Consider the following 21,599-nt stretch of genomic DNA (forward strand, 5'->3'; position numbering starts at 1 on the left):
TGCACAGCGGAGAGAGCGCAAGGCGGCAGCAGCGCGCGCTCGCAGACAGAATCCCGATGTGCGAGCGCGCGAGGCAAGGGACATCGCAAGCCATCCATCGTCTAAGAACAAATAAAAGTTTATTTGTGTATATACACACACAGCGTTTCTCACGTCTTTACATGATGATCGACTGGGCGAATTACACGGAAGATTCACAGTTTACCGATGAATCCCTCCGGAGCTTCGCCCATTCATCATCATTCACCCCGTGAATATGCCGTAATTTTTTTTTGTGAAGGAGGATCACCACTTGGAATAATATATGTGCTCTTCTTGGGGTATAAAAAATAACAATAACAGGGAGATGATCACACCATTCGTGTCGCCTTTCTGAAATTGGCCGCCCCTCCTAAAGAGCACATGGAATGATTGAAAAATGCACATACCCCGCAGGGGCGTCTGCGTAAGCAGGCGTTTGGTGTGTAGTGACACCACGGACTCGAGCTAACAGGGGAGTTTCGACCCCCTTCCACGCCTAGCCGCGCATGGTTTTGCCATGTCCAGGGAAAAGGGGAGCCTGGGGGTTGAGCCAACACCGGGTGATTGGACCTTTAAGGTCCCCCGGCAGAGGCAACACACCCCTTTGGCCACGGCTTCACGTAGACGGCACCCCTGGACAGACCCACCCAGGGGAAATCGGCAGTCGCCTTTTCCTATCTCTCTCTACCTAAATCTTCGTCTTTATCTCTCACTTTTTATCTGTCCTGTCATTTGCTCTTTTCCGTTCGTTTCCAAATTTTCTGGTGACGAGTGTATGTAGTTACGCAACCTTGGGTAGTTATATCCTTTTATAACGGCGATGCATGGCAGGCGTCTCCAAGTTTTCACTATTCAAACTTGTAGCGTCCCCTTGTTGAGCTCGGTGGTGGGTGGCCACCATCGCCGCCGAATTTAAAGTGCTTCTTATGGAAAAACTCTTTTCCGCACTCCCTGATCGCTGCTTGAAAAGGTGCTGCACGGATGACAGCTTCTTTGCTGCCCAGCCTAAACAGACCTTCCCAAATTACCATGTAATCCACAGCCAAAATGAAAACTGTTCGATCTATTTCACCATTGTCTCAAAAACGCTCACAGCTGCAATTGGCTCTGGCTATAAAGTAACTAAGATGGGGAATGGTGGTCTCTTTCTAGAAGTTCACGACAAGACTCAGTACGAGAAGCTCACGAAATTCGTATCATTCGTTAACATTCCAGTATCAGTTGGCCCCCATAAGTCTGTGAACACAGTGCGTGGTGTCATATCTGATAATGACCTCCTTGAGCTGTGTGAAAGTGAATTGCTCGAAGGCTGACAGGAACAAAGTTTAGTGAAAGTACAAAAATAATAATCAGGCGAGATAATAGACAGACCCCAACAAAGCACATCACAGGTACCTTCGGTCCAAGCAACCTTCCTCGACTTCATTGAAACTGGTTACTGCAAGCTTCGTGTCAGAACTTATATACCAAATTCTCGCCGATGTTTCAAGTGTCAGCGCTTCGGACACGGATCCCAAACGTGCAGAAGGCGCGCTAGGTGCGCGAAGTGCGCATCTTGTGAACATGTATCCGAAAAGTGCACTTCAGAAGCCTGTTGCGCTAACTGTAAAGAAGGTCATGCTGCCTGCTCCCGATCATGCCCTGCATGGAAAAAAGAGAAACAAATATTAGAACTGAAGGTCAAATTCAACCTGTCATTTCAAGAGGCACGTCAACGTTTTTCTACACACTATCATTCTGAACCTTTCTTCACGGACGTGGCACGTCGAGGTGCCATGCCACGTTTTTCGGCACCCGCGAGATTCACTCCAAGTGTGACTGTGGCTGTGCCAGAAACGTCTCGGGCTGGAGCAGCCTGTATTGCACCGCCTTCTGTTTAAAAGGGCCAGCAGACTACAGAGTCTGCTAGACCCTGGACCACTGAAAGTGCAGTCAGGTGCGAAACTGTCATGAACGTGCCTGCTAAGCAGGCACCATACGCCATCTCAGAAGAGGTGATGGACACAAGCCATACTCCTCCGGCGCCCCAGATGCTGAAGGAAAGGTGCAGCTCTTTGGAGCGAAACAAGAAAGAGAAACCGCGTATTAGAGGGCCCCCAACAGGCCCTGTAACCTGAGGCAACGTTTCTGTACACACAGCACTTAACTACATTAAAATTGGAGACACAAATTTTACAGTGGAACGTCAAAGAACTCCTGGGAAACCTTGACGATGTTCAAGAACTTTTACCTGAACAGTCACCAAAAGTGCTGTGTGTACAAGAAACGCACCTAAAACCCAAGATCACTAATTTTCTACGCCAGTATATCATTTTTCGAAAGGACAGGAATGAAGCAGTCGCGTCATCTGGTGGTGTGGTCATTATAGTCAATCAAGGGATTGCGTGTACTCATGTACCACTCAAAACATCTCTTGAAGCAGTGGCTATTCGTGTAGTTCTTCTGAACAATCTCGTTACCATCTGCTCTGTCTACATACCTCCACACTACCATCTTGAAAAACGTGAATTCGCGTCCCTAATAGATAAACTTCCAGAACCTTATATTCTCCTTGGAGATTTCAGTGTACATATCAATCTATGGGATGACTCTCGCTGCGATGCTCGAGGTGTCCTGATTGAACAGTTCCTTTTTACTTCTGGCGCATGCCTTCTAAATCGAAAAGAGCCCACATACTACTGCCTCGCCAACAATACCTACTCGTCAATAGACCTCAATATTGTCTCGCCATCCCTTCTTCCTTTACTGACATGGAAGTACATCAATAATCCTTATGGAAGGGACCACTTTCCCGTAATGCTAAGCACACCCATATCAAATAAATATCGCCCACAGGTCCCTAGATGGATCACTGACAAAGCTGATTGGGAACAGTTCTCGCAGATTACTCACTTAAGTTGGAATGACCTATCTGGTTTAAACATAGATGCAGCTGTGCAATACTTTTCAGCTTTTCTGACCAACGCTGCGATGAAATGCATCCCGCAAACTTCTGGACTGCCTGGCAAGCGACATGTCTCATGGTAGAACACTGAATGTCGTAATGCACGCAAACAACAAAACAAAGCGTGGAGGTTGCTATGGGACTCGCCGACAGCAGAGAATTTTAAAAGCTTTAAGAAAATTGAATACCAAGGCAGGAGAACGCGCCAGCAGGCTAGAAGAGAAAGTGGGCATAAATTTTTATCAGGCATCACTTCATATGCACAAAAAACTAAAGTCTGGAACATGGTTCTCAAGGTAGCAGGACAACACACATCTTCACTACCTCTCGTAGACACACAAGGGGACACCTTGGAAGACCAGACGAACTTCCTCGGCGCCCACTTCAAAGAGGTGTCCAGCTCATCGCATTATACTGCAGCTTTTTAACGACAAAAAAAAATCAAAACAGAGAAACTACAGCGCAAATCCTCTAAACATGAGTCGTACAAAAACCCTATTATTTTGGGTGAGTTACAAGCATCGCTATACGTTTGCAATAAATCAGCTCCAGGTTCGGACCGTATAGTATACGGAATATTAAAACAACTGCCTCCTGAAACACAAAGAATCCTGCTTTCCCTGTATAACTCTATCTGGTTTTCCGGTGAAATCCCCTCTGCCTGGAAAGAAGCCATTATTATTCCGATTTTAGAGCAAAGCAAGGATCCATCTTCTGTTAGTAGTTACAGACCAATCGCACTTACAAGTCGCATGTGTAAACTTTTTGAAAAAAATGGTAAATCGCCGACTTGTACATTGCCTTGAAACAAACAATCAGCTCGACTCATTCCAATGCAGGTTTCGAGAAGGTAGATCTACCACCGACCACCTGGTACGTATTGATGCACAGATCCGAAACGCCTTCGTCCGCAAACAATACTCTCTTTATGTGTTCCTCGACATCGAAAAAACCTACGATACGACATGGAGATGCGGAATATTAAGAGACCTGTCCAATCTTGGTGTGCATGGCAGGATGTTCGCTTTTATAGAAATCTACTCGTCCACTCGTACATTCCGTGTCAGAGTGGGCAGCGTTCTTTCCCAAACGTTTGTACAAGAAACAGGAGTGCCGCATGGTGGTGTACTTAGTTGTACTCTTTTTATAGTCAAAATGAATTCTTCGAGCAAGATGGAAAACTGGGCTAGTTGGTGAGCATTCATCGTGGTTAACAGCGCGAAACACCCGGACAGGAGCGATAGAAGGACACGGTACAGCGCTGACTTTCAACTGAAATTTTTATTGAAAACACGAGAATATATATATAGACAGAACAGAAGACCTCGTGACCAAACCAGCCCCCTCAATCGATAAAATTATACACGGCGACAAGGCTTTGTCATGTGCACGCAATCTTGCCACAAAAAAAAATAACACATACTTCAAACCATAAGATTCCAATGTCGCCAAGAAAACCGGGCATGAGCAGACGAATGAACTTTAGCCACTATCTAACAAAGATAATTCATTACCAAGTAAGGCGATAGACGGCTGGCTAACGCATTGAGACCCTTTCTTATTTATAAAAAATGCCTCCATAATTTCTCTTGAAAGCTTGTCTGGGTGCTTGAAGAGTACTTCTGTTTTTTCAAAAAGTGGGTGGCATCCACATTCGCGGCAATGCAAAGACAAATGTGAATGCGCAAATCCTTTCAAGGAACTGTGGTGTTCCCTTAGCCGTATATTGACACAACGCCCGGTCTGACCAATGTACTCTCGCCCGCATGAAAATGGGGTTGAGTACACGACATTCTGCATGCACGGGAGAAACTTCATAGTATGTTTGATACTACACTGCTGATAAATTCCAGTCTTCCTGCCTTCTATGCGAGTGTTTACTGCCTGGCAAAGTCCCTTAAGCTTCGTTCTGCTTGAAAACCCAACGTTTAATCTGAACTTAGATGCTACTTTCTTTAATCTGTGCGAAAAAGAATGAACATATGGAATGTAGACAGAACGGCTAAAATCTTTTTCTTTCACTCGGGAGGACTGCCCCTTGACCTCACGCAGCAGCTTATCGCAAGTCGTAGAAATGATAGAGTGAGGAAAGCCTGCATCACGCAGCCTCGCCACCTGATAGTTAACGCTGTCAAGCATACGATGGGGACAACTCTTATTGAGGGCGGACCTTATAGCGGAAGTGGCTATACCTCGTTTAATCAATTTCGAGTGCCCTGATCTGAATTCTTCGCGTCTTTTCATCCCACAAAATATGTTTTACTGTACATATGTCGATGACGTCCAGCTTGTATTTAAGTCTTGTAACCTAGCAATTTGTGAGTGGCAGGTTCAGCTTGGCTTGAACAAGGCCTCTGAATGGGCTGAGGAAAACAGATTCCGATTTAACCCCCCCAAAAGCCCGTGTGTACATGTCTTGTTCTCTAAAAAGAAAGGCACTCACCCCGACTCTGACATTCAATTCCATGGTCAACGCCTGTCTGTTAATGCCGAATACAAATTCTTAGGCTTAAATCTGGACACCAAGCTAACCTTCGTACCACACATTAAGTATCGAAAAAACAAGTGCATCAGAACCATGAATGTTCTAAAAGTGCTGTCACGCACTGCGTGGGGGAGTGACAAGAAGTGTCTCATGAATCTGTGCAGGAGCCTCGTACGCACTCGCTGGGATTATGGAGCAGTAACCTATCAGTCTGCGACACCCACCACCCTAAAAATGCCTGACCCTATTCACCACCTAGGCATTCGCCTCTCTACAGGTGCCTTTCGCACCAGCCCCGTTGAAAGCCTGTACGTGGAATCAAACGAATGGTCACTCCACCTACAGAGATGTTATATATCTTTTCTATATTATCTCAAAGCGAAGGCAGACTAGGACCCCCCTTAACGCTTTACAATTGATGACATGTCTACTTCTGTTCTGTTTGAAAACCTACCATCTTTGAGACAGCCCTATTCACTTCGTGTGAGGGGCCTTTCTGAGGAAACTGGTGTGTCACTCGAATATCGTTTGATGGCTCCCGTAGAATGTCTGCCACCATGGTGGTGGCAATCGATAGATTGTGATGTCTCCTTTTTAGAGATTACAAAGCACGCACCCATTCTACATATCCGCACATACTTCCTAGAACTACAACAAAAGTACAAATGCCCTGAGTTCTTTACAGATGCCTCAAAGTCCAACACTTCTGTTTCATACGCAGCCATTGGCCTATCCTTCTCCGATACTGGTGTCCTGCATCCTGAGGCAAGCATTTTCATAGGAGAAGCCTACGCAATACTTGCAGCTGTTAAACACATTGCACATATAAAACTATAAAAAGCAGTAATTTACATGGATTCTCTGAGTGTGCTGAAAGCCTTGAAAACACCTAAAAACGCAAAAAAAAACAGTTCTTGAGTCCTTTTATTCACTCGTATGCACAGTCTACTCATCCAAACAGCCTGTGTGGGTCTGCAGAAGACCTACAGTATTGTTAAATAAATAAATAAATAAATAAATAAATAAATAAATAAATAAATAAATAAATAAATAAATAAATAAAATGTTGTAGTCTACTGGGTGCCGGGGCACTGTGAGAGACAGGGAAACGCATCAATATCAATCCCTGCACTTTACATGAAACCTTTCCTGAAACGAAAGCTCAGACGTTATTGGCAAAACATGTGGGATAGACACGCAAGTAATGAACTGCATGTTATTAAGCCATAACTTGGTCATTGGCCGCCACTATCAAAATCACGATACACAGAAGTAATACTTACAAGGCTAAGAACAGGACGTACATACTCTACACATTCATTTATTCTCTCTGCCGGTGATCCACCATTGTGTGCAAGATGTGGAGAACCACTTACAGTTCTCCATGTCCTCGTCCAGTGTAATGAGTTGGACGCTCTAAGAAACAAGCACTTTTTACTGCCCTACCGACAGCGGCTCCCACTACATCCTTGGATGCTAATCGGTAGGGATACAATTTTTAAAATTCACTCATTGTTTACGTTTTTAAATGAAGCACATAGTTTTCACTGCATATTTCAACGTGATCTGTGGCAAAACCTGCGGTGACTACATCTCCGCCATAGTCTTATCCTCATGACCTTTCGACATTCGCTCTCACTGCACATATTTCATGCCACTGTCATGATTTTAATACTTACGTGTTTACCCGCGTTAGCGCGAGGAATTTTAGGGCCCCTTTACAGCCACGCATCATATCATTGTTCATATCTCTAGTCTATTGAAATGGTGCTTTTTGGCCATCAATTGGCCCTGGCGCCATTAAAAACCACTAATCATCATCATCATCAAAAGTACACATATTGAAGCGATACGTGTGCAAAATACAACCAAATGTACCTTGTTAAACTACACAATAGGAACGCATCTATAAATAACATGTTCGAGGACAACCGGTCCATTCGCTGAGAATTGATGACATGCAGAAGCTACGTGGCTAATATGTAATTGTTATCGCAATGTAATTGACAAAGTAACGCTGTCAACAGCAGTAGAGGCAAGCATGAGTAGCCACGATGCAGCTTTGAAGCTCGTTCACAAAGCCGGTCTGTCTTTGCCTGCATTCACACGGTGCAAAAACTGTTTCTTTCTGGCATGGCATGAAAGAGCGTGCTGTGATGAGTGCTAATGCGGTCCCACATCTGTATAGAACGGCGAACATAAACACGCATTTATTTGTAAGCAGCAAAATGAGCAACACATCTGGCCCTTCGCGTCAGCCACGAGGAAGTCAAATAATATAGAGGTTAATTTCCTGAATATATTTTTAGCATCCCAGTTTCCTCAGTCTGAGCATAATGGCACACGAAAGTTTGTTGGCACTGCAGCCCCTATCTGCCACCACGCGTTGGTATGGACACTCCATGCCTGCACAGGTGGAACACGCCCATGTGGCAGAAATGGGTTCGGCGTCGGCTAGATAGCAGCAGATTCTACACAAGGTCTGTACAGCACTGCTGGATGTTTCAAAAACGCATCAGTTTTCCAATTGATTCTTTTATTTAGCCTAGCAAGTGCTGTCGTCCTGCCATTATAACAAGGAATTCCTTTTCTTTCATGAACTTGACCTGTGGTTTGCATTCCAAGCCTTGTTTAAGGCAGCGTGTCGGCTATCGCTTGGACACGAGTGCCAGTACAGAGTGGCTAGTTTCGAAAGGTCTCGTCAGTGCTTTATATTTAAAGAAACCAGAAAAGCCAAAGTGTCAAAGTCACGCTTCCCTGAAAGGCTTAGCTCCTGGGCGTCACTTGCTCTCTAAAGCAGAGCATTTTTAGCGAACTAAAACCACCTTAACCATATCTGTCTGTCAGTCAGTATGTGTAGTATCTATGTGATCGATCGATTTATTCTATCCTGTCAAGTTTGGGCGCTCTGCGATCGTCTCCTTAACTTCACGCCTTAGGTCAGAAATCACTTATGCGTCGACCTTGTCGAGAGTCATCATCACCATCATCATCAACAACCTGACTAAATCCACTGCAGGACAGAGGCCTCTCCCATGTTCCACCAGTTAACTCGGTCCTATGCTCGCTGCTGCCAATTTACACCCGCAAACTTCTTAATCTAATCTACCCACCTAACCTTCTGTCTTCCCCTTACCGTCTTACCTTATGTGGGAATCCAGTTAGCTACCCTTAATGGCCAGCGATTGTCCTGTCTGCGCACTACATGCCCGACACATGTCCAATTCTTCTTGATTTCAACTATTAAATCATTGACCCCTCTTTGTTCCCTAATCCACTCTGCTCTCTTCTTGTCTCAAGGTTACACCTACCAATTTTCTTTTCATAGCTCGCTACTTCGTCCTCAATTTAAGCTGAACCCTCTTTGTAAGTCTCCATGTTTCTGCTTCGTAGCTAAGTGCCGGCACGATACACCTGTTGTATACCTTCCTCTTGAGTGATAGTGGCAATCTATCTGTCATAATTTGAGAGTGCTTGACAAATGTACTCACCCCATTCTTACTCTTCTAGTTACTTCGAACTCGTGGTTCGGCTCCGCGGTTATTACCTGCCCTAAGTAGACATAATCTTTTACAACTTCAAGTGGACTATTACCTATCTAATACTGCTGCTCTCTTCCGAGGTTGTTCTACATTACTCTCATTTTGTGCATTAAAATTTTAATACCCACCTTTCTGCTCTACTTGTCTAACTCCAAAACCATGAGTTGCAATTCGTCCCCTGAGTTACTTAGCAATGCAATGTCATCGGCGAAGCACAGGTTACTAAGGCACAATTCATTAACTCTTATCCCTAACTGTTCCCATTCTAGGCCTCTGAAAACCTCCTGTATGCACGCGGTAAATAGCATTGGGGAGATTGCATCTCTCTGCCTTACACCCTTCTTGATTGGTATACTGTTGCTTTCTTTATGAAGCACAATGGTAGCAGTTGATCTCCTGTAGATTTCTTCCAGATGCTTATATATGCTTCATCCACGCCCTGATTCCGCAGTGTCTGCATGACTGCTGATATTTCTACTGAATCAAACGCCTTCTCATAATCTTTGAAGGCTATGTATAGAGTTGGTTATATTCTGAGTATTTCTCTATTACCTGATTGATAGTATGAATGTTGTCGATTGTTGAGTAGCCTGTTCGAAATCCTGCTTGTTGCTTTGGCTGATTTATTTCTAATGTTTTCTTAACTCTGTTAGCAATTACTTTTGTAAATCGCTTGTATACTACGGAGAGCAGGCTGATCGGCCTGTAGTTCTTGAAGTCCTTGTCATCTCCTTTCTTATGTATTAAGATGATATTAGCATTCTTTCAAGACTGTGGCACTCATCCCGTCAGGAGACACCTCATATACAGGGTGGCTATTTTTTCTAACGTAATCTGTCCTCCATCTATCAGCAGATCTGATGTTACCCGATCATCACCAGCAGCTTTGCCTTTTTGTCTGCTCTCCAAGGCTTTTCTGACTTCTTCTATCATTACTGGGGGAGGGGGGAGGGAAGTGCCATCTGGGTTACGGCTAGTTCTTGTAGTATTAAGATCGTGGTTGTCCTGGGTACTGTACAGATCTCTGTAAAATTCTTCCGCTATTATAACTATCCTATCTATATGGTAGTTAGTTTGCCTTCTTTGTCCATTAGTGATTACATCCGATTTTCCCCTATCCCAAATTTCCTCTTCACTGCTTTGACACTTCCTGCGTTTTTCAGAGCGTGTTCAATTTTCTCCATGTTATACCTTCTTATATCGAATACTTTACGCTTATTAATCAACTTCGAAAGCTCTGACACTTCTATTTTGCCAGTTTTACTTCAGACTTTCATGCTTTGACGCTTCTTAATGAGATTCTTTGTTTCCTGGGAAAACTTGCCAGTGTCCTGTCTAACTACTCTCCCTCCAACTCCCACTGCACACTCCATAACGATTCTCATCAGATTATCATTCAGTGTATCTACGCTAAAGTTGCTTTCCTCAATGAGAGCCGAGTGTCTGTTATGAAGCGAGACTCTGAATTCCTGTACTTTCCCTCTCAGTGCTAGCTCATTGATTGACTTTTTGCGTATCAGTTTCTGTCGTTCGTTCTTGGTATCTAGGCGAATTCACGACTGTACCATTCTAAGGTCACTGCAGCGTACCTTGCTAACCACTTCCACATCCTGCATAATGCCAGGGTGTGCACTAATTATAAAGTCTATTTCGTTCTTATTTTTTCCATTAGGGCTCCTCCAAGTCCACTTACGGTTTCCTCGTTTTCGGTAGAAGGTATTCAAAATCCGTAAATTATTGCGTTCTGCAAATTCTACTAGTACATCTCTTCTGGCATTTCTAGTACTGATGCAAATATCCTACTGCCTGATCTCCAGCCTGCTTTTTCTCTACCATTGCAATAAAGTCTCCCATCAGTACAGTATACTGTGTTTTTACCTTACTCATTGCCAATTTCACGTCTTCATGGAAGCTTTCAACTGAAGCGTCATCATGGCGGGATGTAGGCGCGTAAGCCTGTATTATCTTCATCTTCTATCTCTTATTGAGTTTAATTACGATACCTACCACCCTTTCATTAATGTTATAGTATTCCTCTATGTTGCCAGCTATATTTCTGTGAATTAGGAACCCCACTCTCAGTTCTCTTCTGTCATCCAAGCCCCGATAGCTAAGGACGTGCCCATTCTGTAGCACCATATAGGCCTCATCTGTCCTCCTAACCTCATTGATCCCTATTATATCTCATTTACCACCGTCTAGCTTCTCGAATAGTACAGCTAGACTTGCCTCACTAGTTGGGTTCTAGCGTTATACGTTGCCAAGTTCGGGTCTCAATGGCAGCCTGTCTGGATCCAGAAATTCTTAGCACCCTCTGCAGCGTTGCAGATCTGACCGACGCCATGGTCAGTTGCTTCGCTGCTGCTGGGGACTGAGGGCCGTAGAGTTAGTTGACGTTTGCATGTGGGAGGTAGTGGCCAGGTACTGCACCAGGGTGGCCAATCCTTCTCTGGTGAGAACCCCCCTGTTAGCTCGGGTTCGTGGTTCCGCTACACACCAAACACCTGCTTACGCAGACGCCCCTGCGGTCGAGACTCGCTCATACTGAAATTAGGCCATGTGCTTGAGTGAGTAGCGGTGAGTAATATTTTAGCGAGCTTGAGGCCGAGTGAGTCTGGTTTAAGAAAATTTTGGGGCGGGAGTCAGAATGAGCCCCAGGCGCGAAGTATGTATAAGTGAGTTTGAGTAAGCTCTAATTTTTCGCCAACTGATATTTGACATCTACAAAAACTTGCATGACAGGGCAGAGTATGTTATAAAAGGGTTCTATTCAGCAATTTACTGACATGTGGTTTCTATGATATCCAAGATGTTTATTTACACTACCTACAGCTGCGTTAGAGAACCAAGAATCTATAGCTCACTGTTTTCGCAAAGCCTCTTGTCACTGCCTTTTCGACCACTGATTCACCCCGCACCGGCCACTCTTGTCTTCTTCTATTGCTTGCTGCGGCGCCCAGTATACCAAGGGTCGGTAACCCAGTTGTCCTAACATATTGGGCGCGAGGTCCACCACTGGAGGCGCGAGTGCTGCAATCGCTGTGACGTGCAGGGTTAGATCACCTGATCTCGCCTCGTACTGGCAAAGGAAAGCTGGTAGTTGCATGTGTGTTTTACCATGACTTCGCGTTCTTTTTATGTTCGAACAGCGTTGTTTTCTCTGGCTTCATGTGTGCAGACTTCCGCAGACTACACAACCCGGAAAGACAGCAAACGTTACCTGCTGCATGCCTCAGTGCGCTACGTACGTGAGGGCACTCTCACGGCCGCTTGCTGTGCTATTTTCACCTCTCTCGTTTTGTGTTGTGGTTGTTATTTTGAGCCAATGCGGTTAACAAGAGCACCAACCATGAATGCTCGCATGAAAGCGGAACGTTTAACTTTCCGCACGGCAGCTACACTCGCAACTAAAAATGAGTGTGGGAACCGTCCCATTATGTATATTTTCAAAAGGATATAGGTGTGTATATCTTGGGGAAGTTGCTGTCATTACATTCAAGAATTTGCACTGTTGTTCGAATTGTCAAAGAGTCTAGATATAGTCCCAAAATCCTATTCTTTTCCTTTATCTTGGTTAATTTCACCTTATTCGGGTCTATTTTGTGGCCAGTTGTTTCCGTGTGTTCGGCAAGCACGTTAGACGAAACCTTCTTTTTAACATCATACATGTGCCACTCTAGTTTAAAGCTACTTCGCTCGCCAACGTTACCTAACCACAGCCTGTGCCACTACCACCCTCCTCCCCGGCTCTCCTTCGCCATGTGTGTACCCGACCACACGGGTTTCCATCCACCAGTAGCGTAGCCACGGGGTGCTCCAGGCCCGTGCCTCTGCCGCCTCCCTCAATTTTTTTCCTATATGGTTGCATAAAAATAATGGTCTACCACATCTGCTTACTTAGCTGGGACCCATTCTAGTCAAGGTGGCGCCTCCTTCGAAAAAAAATTCTGGAAATTCCCCTGCCATCTTCGACCTCACCTCACAGGTTTCATTGCTTATAAATTACGTCTGTAGAATGGGCCCCTAGCCACTCTCACTTCCTGTCAATGTTGTTTTAGTCTACAGGTGAGAACTTGGTAAGCTTTGAAAATTGAATCATCTTGTAAGAGCTGCCGTGAAATATCACACAGCTTCCCAGGCAGCATGCCAGCATTAGACCAATCTTGGACCCGTGTCGGCTAACGTCGACCGCAATATTTTCCCAAGGTAGCATCTCGGCCAAGTGCAACTTCTACTGATGTAGGACCGATGTTCAAGCCAACCTAGGTCCGACGTTCTGCTGTTGCATTGACCACTATCCAGCCGATGCTGGCCCACTCTACAAATGCCAATATAGGTCCATCCTTTCACCGACATAGTTGCCAATTACGTTCAGCATAGGACCATTCTCGGGCCACTTTGTTGCAATGAATTGCCATTATACGCCAACATTCGCTTTACGAGGAATAGTGGCTACCATTGGCTTGCCAATATTTCACCGTTATTATTATGGGCTTTTTACTACTGGCATACCTTAGCTGGTAGACTTTACATTACGCTCCCAGAACTTCCCCTAGCAGCTCATAGCAACCCGTACGAGCTTCACCATGTAGTATACTTCAAGGCGACTGACCACTGGATGACTTAGTGTAGAAACACAACAAGATTTCACTAAATCGTCTATTTTGCGTTTTTTTTCTTGCATTGCCTATTCCTCTCCCCACATGTAGAGCATAAGACGTCACAAGTCTTGTTACTGTCTATTTTCTCCACACATTCCTCCTCAGTTTTGCGAGAAATGGTAACATAGGCTGTTCCATGAAGTCTTAGGTAAAATTATTAACTAGAAAACTGCTTGGTGCTAATATTCCGCGCACAAACTATCTCTAAATAAGAATACCAGAACACGTATATAAAGTCAAACCATTTATTTTTCAGTTCAGCATTTCAAGTTACTGTTGTTCAGTAATGCAGCCCAAACTAGGAGGCGAGTTCAGCAAGGCTCTATGGCATAGGGCTGGCCAGGGCAGCAAAGATGGGACGATGATATAGAGGCTGCAGAAGGAGATGAGGCAATGATAGTGGGCTGCCCAGGGTCCTGAAAGCAGCGATTGGGCAGGAAACCAATCATTACAGGCTGTCGCAGATCCCTGCTCTGAGGGGCAGCAGCGATCGGGCTGCAAATCTTTGAACACATCCGTGAAGTGCCTTTCCTAACCTTCATCAAGGCCAACAAACTTCAACAACCACATTTTAATGAAACACTGATCTTTTTCAAACACCTGCCCACGTGAATAGAAGCGAACACCTCAAAATAAGCTCTAAGCACTGCAGTATAACATATATGCAAGCTAAAACAATGAAAAACAATCACAGCGGACGTTATGTTGTATTATCTAGATCAAACGCCATGTGGTCAATATGAAAAGAAATGAACAATTATTTCAACAGTCATTGGGCAAAAAATATGCCACAGACTAAACTTTTAGGTATAGTTTTCAATGAAAATTGATTAAAACAAGCTTGTTTGATTAATTTACAAATAAACACAAGGTCTTTCATGATTTCTAAACATGGCTTACAGGGTTGCAAGCCAGGTGAACTAGTCTGCAGCTATAGTCTATGGCTGTATAAATTTATACCAGGACAACAAGACACACGACCACACGAGCTTTCAACCCTGCATTATTCTTGGGTACACGTCAGCTAATACTACACGGCAGGATGACTGACCACCAAATAGACAACACAAGATGAAAGAATGCATGCAAACCCAATTTCAGCACTGACACTTGGTGGATTATTGCAAGGCTCGTGAATTAATTTTACAATGGTATCTCCAAATGCTATGAATGATGCGCTGATGTGATTTCCTATGTTGTTCTTTTCGCAATAAATAAGCCTCTGAAATTCCACGTGCTTTTTGGGACTTGCATCGATGCGAAGTCTTGGTTTAATAGGAGAAAAAGACTAGATAGGTGGCTCGCCAAAAAAAACAGCACTTAGCAGAGAGCCGCAACACAACTCGGCCATTTGCGCTGAGACGACCGGCTGCAGGGAGAGCATGCACTTGTGGCGCTTCCGTGCTTAATTTTGAAACGTACAGCTCTCAAAGCCATTGGGCCAGTAATACCGCACAGTGTTCGTCCCTCCGCAGTTACTCTTTTTGGGGGAGTAATGGGAGTGACAGTGCAATTGCTTCCTGAAAGAAGCAACCCCTATACCCCCGTTGCTCCCTTTTGGCTTGGAGTGTGCCAAAGATGCAGCCAATTCATCTTCGATCACTTTGGAATAAGCTGATGCGCAAGGCAGAAGAGGCTTTTCCGACCTGGGCCTGTACTCTCAAGACACATGCATTGGGCAGGGGTGAGACAGCTGCGCATATTGCGTATTTTTATTACAATTCCGTTTTCTTGCACCAATCTGCTCTAAAAGGATAAAATCAAGAAAATATCACTGAACTGCTCCGAATTACCCTGAAAAGCTAGAATTTCGATCCCAACCTCAGCTTCACTGGAGAAAAAAGGGCGAGTATGGCCAATAAGGCGCACCCAACTGTGTTTTTTTTACTTTGTACTTTTCTGGTGACAAAGGCTCCCATGGTGCCACCATAATTTTTAAAGTTTAACAAATATACGTGATCCCACAAAATGTAGCTGCCATGCACGGAGCATGCAGCTTCTACTAATCGATTGATGTGGGTGGTTTTACGTCCCGAAACCACCGTATGATTATGAGAGACGCCATAGTGGAGTCCGGAAATTTCGACCACCTGGGGTTCTTTAACATGCACCCAAATCAGAGCACACGGGCCTACAACACTTCCGCCTCCATCGGAAATGCAGCCGCCACGGGCGGGATTTGAACCCGCGACTTCCGGGTCAGCAGCCGAGTACCTTAGCCACTAGACCACCATGGCGGGGCGTGCTGCTTCCACTAGCTAGGCTGTGTGTTCTGGTGCCGCTGTCGGCTAGCGAAAACCACCGAGTTGGGTAGCAAGTTTAGCGGGGTGTATGCTCTGGTTCTCTGTTGTGCGTAGCGCATTCCTCCGGTCACTGTGGCTTCCAAGTCGACGCTGCTGCGTGCGGTCACCTACGAGTACGTGTTTGCCGTGAGAGAGGAACTGTAACGTGGAGTCATTTTGCGGCATCCGACGTGTCTCCCAGATGCTCTGGCGCGTGCACATGGGTTCTCAAAATGGGTTCCGTGAGCAGCAAAGCGTTTTAAACCCATTCCCAGTTGACACCCATTAGCTACTAATTTATTTAGACAGGCGAGTTCTCATTGCATTTCGCAGTCAAAGAAGCCATCGCAAGCAAAATCCACACATCGGTATTTGCAGGTAGAAACACTTGGTTACATGCGAAACAGTGGTGACAAAACGAGTGTTCAAACCATTGTAAACCATACTAACGGGTCCCTCGGTGCTTTATTCGTGACTCATTACGCAGCGGCAATTACTTGGCACAGGTTTAATTATTGGCGATTTGCCACTGCTCCGTTTTGTAGTCAAAACTCTCAACAAGTGCTTAAATAGGCGTCGCTCCATGCGTGCAGGCCCGGCGCTACGCGAGTTTTTGCTTACCTCAATCAGTGTTTAGGTCAGCAGCCGTGTGACTTCGTTTTCATTCTTTCCTTCTATTTTTGCAATAAATTTTGCCTCTACATATCTAACGGGTTTCGGGCGTGGATACGCATTTTTTCACCTGCACTGCACGAGCACTTTGCGCGAGTCACGGAGCGGCACGGGCAGCAATCGCAAGTCGATGTATTATTGGAAGTTCTACACTGACGGTGATGCAATATAGATATTGAAAAAGTATAGAACCGGTCAACTTGTGCTGTATTAATAACACGTGGTTTGTCATGTGGAGAGGCGCTATCAGTATGACTCGCTTATCACTTAGTGCGATTGCACGCGCTTTACGAGATAGTCGATGCGGCGAGATTTCTTGGCTCTCGCACTGCACTCTTCGAGGTAGTTCTGCATGAGGTGGCCGCGAACGGCAGCGCAGCATGTTTTTGTTGTCTGTTAAAAGCTCTTGATGCTATCATGTCAGACGTTTTTCAAGCGACTGACCACTGTTACGTCACTAAGATTCTTGTGCATTCACAGTTTTTTAATTTCTTTTTGAGTGTGATGCGTATTTTTATGTTTCCGCGGAACCTAGCTTTCAACAGCACCTTTTTAAATGTTACTTCGCATGTTAGGAAAGCTAGATAGGTCACGTAGTATATAAAAAAGTAGTTTAAAAAAGTTCCTTCAAAATCTGTTTCAGTGTAATGTTCATTACAAGCCAATCAAAATATGCACTGGTGCTCCCACGTTGCTAAACATTGGTATTTTTAAGCTCCCAGGACAACCAATCATTGCTAAACATTGGTATTTTTAAGCTCCCAGGACAACCAATTAAAGGCTGCTAACTGCTCCGAAATTGAAATGTCGCTGCTCTAAAAACTGCTTCATATTTAGTTTCAGCCATCTCACCCCTGTTTGAGTAAAACGTTAGCCTTAGGTCTAAAAACTGAAGGTTTATTTCTGCGGCAGTTCTGTCGTAAAGTGAAGTACACTTCCATTCTCTTCAAAGAGGCACGGAAAACCAAAACGATTTTACGCATATTAGTAGCTCTCATTTCGAAATTGCAAAAAAACATCTCTCCCACCGGGACATGATGATTAGCATCACAGAAAACGTGCAAGAAGATATACGGGTTGAAATTCAACTGAGATTCTCGTGCTAATCACAGTGACGTACGAAATATTGAAGGCGTTTACTGGGTTCTACATAGCTTCTATTCAATAAAGATGAAGTAAATTATTTTCGTTGGGTGCCCTAGACCTAGCTTACGAAGGTTTGGAAAATTTCGTTGAGCAAATGTGAAAATACGAAAAATACATTTTGAAATTCGCTACGTGATGCCCAAATGCAGGGGTGCAACAGCTGCGCCTATCGCGCCAATTTGATAGAATTTCTAATTTAAGCACCGAGCTGTGTCAAAACTATGAAATTTGAAGATTTGCGCCACGCTGCACCAAAATTCCCGACGAGCCTGAAAATTTTGTCAATTGCCCTAATTTGAGCGAGAAATCTAGACCACTATAGCCACCTGTAGTTCGCATTATCAATCTATGCGGGCAGACCCTAACCCTAAACCGCAGTGTAAGATAGCTGCTCATTAGGCCAAGACACTCGCGAAACGCCATCGACCAGATGAAATAACAACGCCACGCGCCTGTCGGTCTGCTGACCACAGCAGATATTTACCGGCGGGACGACGCAACTTCAACACAAAAATATATTGCCATAGCCAGAACCACTTCGTGGGAAATATGAATTTTCTTGTCAGGAAGTGCGGCCATGGCTTGTTAGGAACCATTAGGAACTAAAGCTGGTAGTGTACAAACTCTCAGAACATCGAGCTTGCACGCTTTTAGCTTTAGTTCATACCGTGCCCACGTCCGTTGCCATAGCAACGCCACATACAATAGATATCCGGTGGCATTGCCAGGCCAACAGACGCATGTCATTACTACTTTATCTGGTCAAACGCGCCTTGCAAGCAAGCCGAGAAGTTGTGCTTTAAACTTAACCACTTCATCATGAAAAACTGCAAGGGTGGGGGGTTGGGGTTTCAAAATTTCTTGGTTTTGTTCTAACCTGTGCAGAAACACCACTCAAGCCAACTTCAGCATATATAGTACACGAGTGGCCTGCGAAAAAGCATTATAAGATTTCGAAGGGTCCTAGAGTTGTATTCTCTTGAAACTGCACAGTTTGCTCAATGACTGATGCATGCATACGTTACGTAAGTGTGAGTACTAATATTCTCACTCATGTCTAAAAAAACTTACTGGCAAAATGATTTGGAGTACAATAGGACATCCCTGCAGCTGTGAAAATTCTAACAGTTTTTTCCCAGTTTTACGAACCTCATGGTTACCATCTTGGGGTATCCGCATTTGAATTCTCAGACTCTGTCAAGCAGTTTGACAGACATGGTGACTTCTATAGTAAACCTCATTATTGTTTGCAGAGTGGGGTGATTAAAGAAACTGCTACTTTCTTGAAATAGCAGTGCTCATATTCACTGTGCATGATTTAGGGAATGTTGAAGGGCTTTCATATATATATATATATATATATATATATATATATATATATATATATATATAATAGGGGAAAGAAGTGTATACCAAAGGGCTCGTTTTTCCGTGTTTTAACACATTATTGAGATCTAACAGAGAGTAATGCCAAATAATGTACAGGGGAAGTTATTAGAACCAATGGAATGTAAATAAGAAGAAAGAAAAGTGGATGAAAAAATTACCAGCTGTAAGCAGGAATCGAACCTACGACCTTCGAATTACGCGTTCGATGCTCTAACCACTGAGCTATTACAGCGGCACTCCCTCCATCCACTTTTTTGGGTTTATCTGTGAATTTTTAGAAGTAGGAGCGACAGTCAGCGCCATCTATAAGCCAAACAACGAGTGTGAAAACACTCTTATGCGCATGTTTGGCGTCACGTAGCACGTGAACTTATTATGAGCGGGCAGCTGATTAATTGTCCCTCTTATACAACCTAAACACACCAAGTCTGCCAGTACGAGACCCTCGTTCAATGAAATAAGGGAAAGAAGTGTATACCTAAGGGCTCGTTTTTCCGTGTTTTTAACACAATAATAATGAGATATAACAGACAGTAATGCCAAGGAATGTACAGGGGAAGTTATTAACATTAATGGAATGTAAATAAGAAGAAAAAAAAGTGGATGAAAAAATTACCAACTGTAAGCAGGAATCGAACCTACGACCTTCGAATTACGCGTTCGATGCTCTAACCACTGAGCTATTACAGCGGCACTCCCTCCATCCACTTTTTTGGGTTTATCTGTGAATTTTTAGAAGTAGGAGCGACAGTCAGCGCCATCTATAAGCCAAACAACGAGTGTGAAAACACTCTTATGCGCATGTTTGGCGTCACGTAGCACGTGAACTTATTATGAGCGGGCAGCTGATTAATAACTTCCCCTGTACATTCCTTGGCATTACTGTCTGTTATATCTCATTATTATTGTGTTAAAAACACGGAAAAACGAGCCCTTAGGTATACACTTCTTTCCCTTATTTCATTGAACGAGGGTCTCGTACTGGCAGACTTGGTGTGTTTAGGTTGTATAAGAGGGACAATTAATCAGCTGCCCGCTCATAATAAGTTCACGTACTACGTGACGCCAAACATGCGCATAAGAGTGTTTTCACACTCGTTGTTTGGCTTATAGATGGCGCTGACTGTCGCTCCTACTTCTAAAAATTCACAGATAAACCCAAAAAAGTGGATGGAGGGAGTGCCGCTGTAATAGCTCAGTGGTTAGAGCATCGAACGCGTAATTCGAAGGTCGTAGGTTCGATTCCTGCTTACAGTTGGTAATTTTTTCATCCACTTTTCTTTCTTCTTATTTACATTCCATTAATGTTAATAACTTCCCCTGTACATTCCTTGGCATTACTGTCTGTTATATCTCATTATTATTGTGTTAAAAACACGGAAAAACGAGCCCTTAGGTATACACTTCTTTCCCTTATTTCATTGAACGAGGGTCTCGTACTGGCAGACTTGGTGTGTTTAGGTTGTATAAGAGGGACAATTAATCAGCTGCCCGCTCATAATAAGTTCACGTGCTACGTGACGCCAAACATGCGCATAAGAGTGTTTTCACACTCGTTGTTTGGCTTATAGATGGCGCTGACTGTCGCTCCTACTTCTAAAAATTCACAGATAAACCCAAAAAAGTGGATGGAGGGAGTGCCGCTGTAATAGCTCAGTGGTTAGAGCATCGAACGCGTAATTCGAAGGTCGTAGGTTCGATTCCTGCTTACAGTTGGTAATTTTTTCATCCACTTTTCTTTCTTCTTATTTACATTCCATTAATGTTAATAACTTCCCCTGTACATTCCTTGGCATTACTGTCTGTTATATCTCATTATTATTGTGTTAAAAACACGGAAAAACGAGCCCTTAGGTATACACTTCTTTCCCTTATTTCATTGAACGAGGGTCTCGTACTGGCAGACTTGGTGTGTTTAGGTTGTATAAGAGGGACAATTAATCAGCTGCCCGCTCATAATAAGTTCACGTGCTACGTGACGCCAAACATGCGCATAAGAGTGTTTTCACACTCGTTGTTTGGCTTATAGATGGCGCTGACTGTCGCTCCTACTTCTAAAAATTCACAGATAAACCCAAAAAAGTGGATGGAGGGAGTGCCGCTGTAATAGCTCAGTGGTTAGAGCATCGAACGCGTAATTCGAAGGTCGTAGGTTCGATTCCTGCTTACAGTTGGTAATTTTTTCATCCACTTTTCTTTCTTCTTATTTACATTCCATTAATGTTAATAACTTCCCCTGTACATTCCTTGGCATTACTGTCTGTTATATCTCATTATTATTGTGTTAAAAACACGGAAAAACGAGCCCTTAGGTATACACTTCTTTCCCTTATTTCATTGAACGAGGGTCTCGTACTGGCAGACTTGGTGTGTTTAGGTTGTATAAGAGGGACAATTATTCAGCTGCCCGCTCATAATAACTTCACGTGCTACGTGACGCCAAACATGCGCATAAGA

General features: G+C 44.0%; 2 non-coding genes across 2 annotated transcripts; both read right to left on the minus strand.

Moving 5' to 3' along the window:
• Positions 1 to 19,301: 19,301 nt before the first annotated feature.
• Positions 19,302 to 19,374, minus strand: TRNAT-CGU (transfer RNA threonine (anticodon CGU)). The gene has a single exon. It is a non-coding gene; the product is annotated as a tRNA-Thr (tRNA).
• Positions 19,375 to 19,759: 385 nt separating this feature from the next.
• On the minus strand, positions 19,760 to 19,832 carry TRNAT-CGU (transfer RNA threonine (anticodon CGU)). Its single transcript has one exon. It is a non-coding gene; the product is annotated as a tRNA-Thr (tRNA).
• Between the last annotated feature and the right edge of the window lie 1,767 nt (positions 19,833 to 21,599).

The sequence above is a fragment of the Rhipicephalus microplus genome, chromosome X (genome assembly GCF_043290135.1).
Source record: "Rhipicephalus microplus isolate Deutch F79 chromosome X, USDA_Rmic, whole genome shotgun sequence".
Lineage (NCBI taxonomy): Eukaryota > Metazoa > Arthropoda > Arachnida > Ixodida > Ixodidae > Rhipicephalus > Rhipicephalus microplus.